Source organism: Fukomys damarensis, unplaced genomic scaffold (assembly GCF_012274545.1).
Source record: "Fukomys damarensis isolate Sample0158 unplaced genomic scaffold, DMR_v1.0_HiC HiC_scaffold_14, whole genome shotgun sequence".
Classification (NCBI taxonomy): domain Eukaryota; kingdom Metazoa; phylum Chordata; class Mammalia; order Rodentia; family Bathyergidae; genus Fukomys; species Fukomys damarensis.
Window position 1 is genome coordinate 23342797 of NW_022900926.1, and position 6933 is coordinate 23349729.

At 34.9% G+C, this 6933-nt stretch overlaps 1 protein-coding gene across 23 annotated transcripts in view; it reads left to right on the top strand.

Moving 5' to 3' along the window:
• Positions 1–6933, top strand: part of Ahi1 (Abelson helper integration site 1) — a 200764-nt gene that overhangs the window by 118926 nt on the left and 74905 nt on the right. The gene's annotated exons all lie outside the window — the stretch shown is intronic.

The window sequence follows — 6933 nt, forward strand, 5'->3', positions numbered from 1 at the left end:
TTTAAAGACTATTTTGCCATATATTAGAATAACCACTCTAACTCGAACTGCTCCTGTTTCTTTTTCTTTTTCTTTTATTTTATTTATTTGTTTGTTTGTTTGTTTGTACCAGGGATTGAACTCCGGTCTTTGCACTTGCGAGGCAGGTGGCAGCACCACTGAGCTAAATCTCCGGCCCCTTCTTCTTTCTTTTTCTATTCTTTTCAACTATTTTATGACTCTGAAGTCTCTCTCTTACATACAGTTTATAGTTTAATCATAAATGTTATTCATACTGGTAATTCTGTGTTTCAGTTTATAATTTGTTTTAATTTTAGAAATTAGGGTCCATTTTTAATTATCTGTTACTTCTTTCTTATATTTCAAGTATGTATATGTGCTGCCAAAGCTAGCACTATTTGAAGTACGTCTGAGGGTTAGCTTTTCAGGCTATCCATTGTTCTCTAGTGATTTATCTCAGCTCTGACATTTTTTCAAGTTTGCTCTTGGTGATACACCATTTTTCTACCTTTAACTTAGGCACAGGTTTCTTCTTCATTTATGATTTTTCAGAAATGAAATAAAGTACGTTTTTAAAAATGTTTTATTACATCAACTCTAGTACCCTTTGTAGATGAATACAATCTATTTATCAGTTTGGTTTGGTCACCCCAAAAAAGTTTATTTTGAATTATCACATAACTATATGTAGTATGTAGACTAGACTTTTTTTTGCTATACTTTTTTTTTCTTTGTGAAACAATCACCACAAGCAGCATGGTACATATCGTTGCTGCTCTACATCCTGTAAACCTTAGAGGAGGGATGAATTTTCAGGAAACACCCAGGCAACTGCAGTAAAACATCATCTGGGAATCTATAGGTATAGGATGGTGATGGCATTATATGAAAGCTCAAACTTGCTTTAAAATCTGGACTACTGAAGTGTTACAATTAAATTCACATTTTCTTAACTCACAAAGAAATTAATTATACACATCTAAGAAACAGTTACATCTACACAAATCCCCAACCCCATCAGTAATTTTTAGTCTTAACAGAAAACTTTGTATTATGTGGTTGCTTTATTTCCTACTCTGCCACTTAAAATTTTAAGTCCATTCTAATGCTTTAAAATTAAGAATAGTGACTGTATATGTTCACATTTTAACAGAAAAGTTTCTTGAATTTTTAAACTAGTAATAGTGTAATGTAGCTTTGCTTTAAAAAATGCTTAACTATGGATAAGTGATGGTTTTCTAACAACTAAATTTAACATAAATATTCCAGTGCTTTAAGATCAAAACTGACAGATTTGATTTGTTAAGAAATGAGGTATTTTAGTTCATTAAAGTTTATTTCACAGCTGCTATGATATGTTTGGCACTGATTCCAAGCATATCCAGCAATTCACTAGCTATTATTAATCTCTTTGCATTTGATATAGTTACTGATTTGGTAGGATTAGGTCTACAGCTTGGTTTTGTTTTATTTTTTAATGTATCATGTATTTTGTTGTTCATTTCTCCATTATTCATTTCTTGGAAGTTAAATTGTCGATTTTTTTACTATAGCATGTTAATTCTCTTTTCCTCTTAGTTTATTTTCTGCAGTTTTTTAATAGTTACCCTTAGAATTATAATTAACATCTTAAAATACTGTAGTTTGGATTAATGAAAACTTAATTTTAATAATATATAAAAGCTCTGCCAGGGATTTAGCTGAGTGGTTCTGCCACTTGCCTTGCAAGTGCAAGGACCCAAGTTTGACCCCCAGTAAAAAAAAAAAAAAAAAAGATATATAGATATATATAAAAGCTGTGCTCAATCTAGTTCTTTTCCCACCTACATTCTTTGCGCTATATCATACAAATTATTGCTTTTAAGCCAGTGATTTTATTTTTATAAATAGTTTTATAAAGTTATTTTTTAAATCAGATAGAGAAAAGAGTTACAAATACATGTGTAATTATAAAAGACAGGATTGGGCCAGGGATTTAGCTCAGTGGTACTGCACCTGCCTTGTAGGCATAAGATCCTGAGTTCGATCCCTGGTACCAAAAAAAAAAAAAGGATATCTTTATTTATATCTTTATACTTACCTACGTAATTACATTTTATCAGTGGTCTTTACTTTCTTCAAATGGATTTGATTTGCCATTGAGTATCTTTTATTTTAGCTTGAGGGGGCTTGGATTTAGTTTTCACTAAAGGATAAGTCTGCTAGAAATAAACTGTCTTGGCTCTCACTTATTTTGTATTTTTCCTTCCTTCTTAAAGTATATTTTTATTGGATATTGAATTCTTAGTTATCTTATGTGATCTTACCAACTTCTGGCTGCCGAATTTTCTAATGAAAAGCCTATTACTGGTCTCTCTTCAGTGAAGTTGCTTTACTGTTGTCTTGCTTCTTTTAAGATTGACTGTTTGGCTATGGTTTCCAAGTGTGTGACCATGATACATCAAGTTTGGATCTTTTTAGTCTCTCCTACTAAGTGTTTCAGTTAGCTTCAATATTTTTTCTCCCCTTTCTGTATCTCCTCTTCTGGTAATCCTGGAATGCATAAGTGTGTACGTTTGATGGTGTCCCATAAGTGTCTGAGCCACTATTCATTTTGTTTTTTATTTCCTTAGATTAGATTATCTCAATTTACTTACCCTGAAATTGAGATTCTTGTTGTTCTCTCACATCAAATCTATTTGTAGTGTCCCTGCAGTATTATACTTTTCAACTCCAGAATGTTATGGGGTTTTCTATTTGGTAAACTATTGTTTTTATAGTTTCTCTTAACTGTTTAGACAGGGTTTCTTTTCAGTCATCAAACCTATTTATAAGGCTGATTTAAAATCTTTGTCTAATAGGTCCAAATCATGACTTTCCTCAGGAACAATTTTTCCTAGCATCTTTGCTCTTTGTGTGGTCAGACTTTCTTATTTCTAGTGACTTCCATAATTTTTTGCAGATAATTAGACATTTGTTATAATATAATGTGACAAACTTGGAGATGTAATTCTGTAGTCCCAAACTTAAATCATCATGTAAGGTAGATACTTAAGATGGTGCTTAAGAGGTTAATCACTTGACATTGATTGTTTCTGACAAATACCCCAGGGATACAACCATTTACCGGCATGCTCTTAAGTCACATCAAAGACCTCTGAGAATCAGTGTAGTTTAGGGAGTTACCACACAGATCTTGGAGTGATGCTTCTTTGTAGGGTGGAACTTTGGAAGCTTACTATTGTACCAAGATTCAGCTGTTTTTCTTGAACACACACTTCTCGGATTATTTAAAGACTTTAGTTAGTTTTCAAAGTTCTGTTGTGTTTGATTTTTACTTCTTTAATGGAAGAAATTATTTTTATTACTTCACCATTTTAGAAGCAATTCTTCTACTCATTTATTTGAGGCTCAAAATTTTCCATTCACTTCTTAAGATTTTATTTGCTACTCTCTGCCTTGCTATTTAAAATCTTCTTGTGAAGTTTGAGTCCCTTACTAAATAACATTCTCTATCTCCCTTTGTATCACAGTTAAAATTATATGCTGAAGTAGAGACACCTTCCTCCAAGTTTATTTGTTATCCTTTTTATTATTATATCTTCATTTTCTTCATGCATTAAACCACATGCTCACATGCATGTACATGCAGTTTTCTAAGAATATTTTAATTGACATTGAAATTAGAAATGTGTAGGCCTCAGTGTTTTCATGACATAAGCAGTTAACTATTGATTTCTGGCTATCCTTTTTTACGTTTAAATTTTACTACTCAAGATTTTTGTTAGTCATATTTCCACTTTTGTAGCAAATCCTCTTGGTGAGATTGTGCCTCTCAACTTTTTTACACATCTTTACTGTTGTAAAACATTGTGATAAAATGTAATTATAGATGGGAAAGTCATGAAGTCATGATTTACTCAGAATCTACTGTCAAATTAAAATAAGCAAGCAAATTTACTATGTAAACTGTTATTATCAAAAGAGAATAAGTGGTTTTGAAGTAAGAAGAGCACATTGGGTAAAAATATGTACTGGATGACCCATTCTTATGAGCTACATGGTTTTTTATTCTGCTCCTCTTAATAGGTTAAGAGAAGAGTCATAACCAAATGGTCAGATTCCACTGCCAGGATATGGACCATTGCATGTTAACACTCTAATTCCTTATCTAGCAATCTGTACTTAAATTTCCATGATGGTATTGTGGTGACATGCTCTAGAGGATGCTTTGCTTTAGAGGATATAGTCTCACTAACCATCACCCTCCCAAGGATGCTGTCTGTGGAATTTGCTGACATTAGTTTTATCTCTGGTGTGGCCAGCCATGGTGGTACATGCCTGTAGTCACAGCACTTGGGAGGCTGAGGCAGGAAAATTGCTGCAAGTTCAAAGACAGCCTAGGCTACATAGGGAGTTCAAGGCCAGTCTCAAGTAGCGAGCTCTGTCTCAAAAAAAAGTATAATAGTGTAGAGCATAGTACTTTAAGTTGACAAGGACCAGAAATTAATACAAGTGAGGCTTTGCCCATTGTGACACCATCAGTTATCGGATTGCACTAGATAGTCTGCTGGGGTTACCATAGACTAAGTAGCTTAACCAATAAAACTAACTTGGTAGGGTGATTTCTCCTGAGGCCTCTCATGGCTTGTACACAGTCACCTTCTCCTTGTTTCCTTTGTCTTTTCCTCTCCTTATAAGGACATAGATCCTGAAACCCTTCAGATTTCATTTAACAATAATTACCTCTTCAGAAGACCTAGCTTCAGATACATTCACATTGACATTAGGACTTCAACCTGTGGATTGTGGAGAGTACAGTTCAGTCCATAATACTTGTAGTGTAGAACATGTTGATAAGCACTGATAGGCCATGTGACTTGGTGTGCTGTATTTGGTTCTGTAAGAAGAGAATACAGGGGCCAGGGATTTAGCTCATTGGTGCTGCTGCCTGCCTGGCAGGCACAAGGTCCCAAGTTTAATACCTGGTACCAAAAAGAAAGAGAGAGAGAGAGAATACAGTTACCCATGGGCAGTGGGCAGTATGATAGGAAGTGTAATGAAGGATCGTATCTTGTGGACTCCAGTAACTCTGAAAGAGTTCTTCCATGTGAACCCTTGTGGAAAGAAAATTCAGTAAAAGTTCTCAGACTTCAGTTGATAAGCTCTGGATTGTCAGTCTAGAGTTTATCATAAGCCTCAAGTGGGACTTCAGAAATGTCTGGTACCTAAGCTGAATCTCCCTTGCTGTCCTTCCCAGTAGCCACCTAGGGCTCATATAAATAATCATGCACATGTCTTGCATAAGACTCATTAAAGTTGTTTCACAGTTATAGCAAGGTCAGCGTGAAGAACAGGAATAAACTGTCACAGAGTTCCTGGGACTGGAGTTTTGAGTGTCATGAAAGAAGCACAGTAGACCTGCAGGTGATCCAGGACAGTTGGTTTTCCCAACACAGATGACTGCTTAATGGCTGCTTTCCAAAAATGTGTTTTAAGGTCTGGGGATGTAGCTCAGTGGTGTCACACCTGCCTGGCAATCACAAGGTTCTAAGATTGATCCCCGGTACCAGGGAGACAAAACAAACATTTTAATCTCTTTTCTTCTGTGCTACTTTTCCCCCTTATTTGGTTCTGGACAGAGATGGTCTATCAATATGTTTGGTTTTAGAAAAAATAAAAATCTAAGTTTAAGTCCTACTAACTTGACTTCGGCCAAGTAAAATTCTCTAGACGTCAGTTTTTATCATTTTTCCAATGGAAATAAGAATACATCTCCTCACAGAGCTGTCATGAGGGTTTGCATGTTGTGAGGAAACACATAAACAGCTAGTGTGATGCGTAGATGATGGCAGGCATTCAGCACATTTTAATTAGCTTTTCTATAATTGTGCTAGATGAACAAAAATGAAAGAGAAGACATTTGAAGAAGAAAGAACAAAGGGAATATCGAAAGGTTCCATTTTCAATTGAGTGATTTAACATCAACATCCTAAAGTTATAAAAGATTTATAAATCTAAACAAAATCGTGTATTGCATGTTATAAATTACTACGCTAGCCAGTATAATAGGCATTACATTTGAACTGTTTGAAGTAAGTTATCATTACTGCCCTTACAGCATATGACAGCAGTTAATTCCAAACTTATCCATTAAAATTTCCTGTTGATGTGTTGATACATACTATGGACTTGATTAAAGTGAACAAAAACAGTTTTGTGAACATTAATGGAATCCTCCGCTCATAACTCTTCTGTGGCTTCCCATTGGCCATATTATTGAGTCTGAAATCCTCTACTTATTCCCGTTCCTTAGGTTCCCCAGCTTTCTATGGTGGCTGTCGCCCATAATGCCAGGCTCCCACTAAATTGTGCTGTTTTGGGTTTCTTTCTGCCACATGTTTTGAAACCTAGCCAAGACACACATCCCCTCTCTCCACCTGGCTAATTCCTGATTATCCTTTTGTCCTCCTTCAAAGCCTAAGTAAAGTAACTCCCCTAAAAATTATCCTATTTACCATAGCATATTTAGCCCCTGAATGAATCCATATTCAACCTAATTACAAAGGATTATAATGATGATCTTTCATTTTATATAATCTGATTGTGTATCCTATACATTTCAAACACTTTTTTATTGGTGGAGGTATTGGTTATGGGGAATATTGTTTTTGTTTTGTTTTGCAGTGCTAGGAATCGAACCCAAGGCCTCACACATGCTAGACAAGCACTGTCCTACTCAACTATGTTCCCAACCCTTCTTGTCTTAATTTTGAGACAGAATTAAGGGTCTCTGAATTGCCCACAAAGTCTTCAAGTTTGCATTCCTCCTGCTTCAGCCCCCTAAAGTTAGGTTTATAAGTTTACACCCTGTTTACATTTTCAAACCTTATTGAAGCAGGGAGAAAAAAAACAATAGAGTAAGTATATTTTTCAGTATATATATATATATAT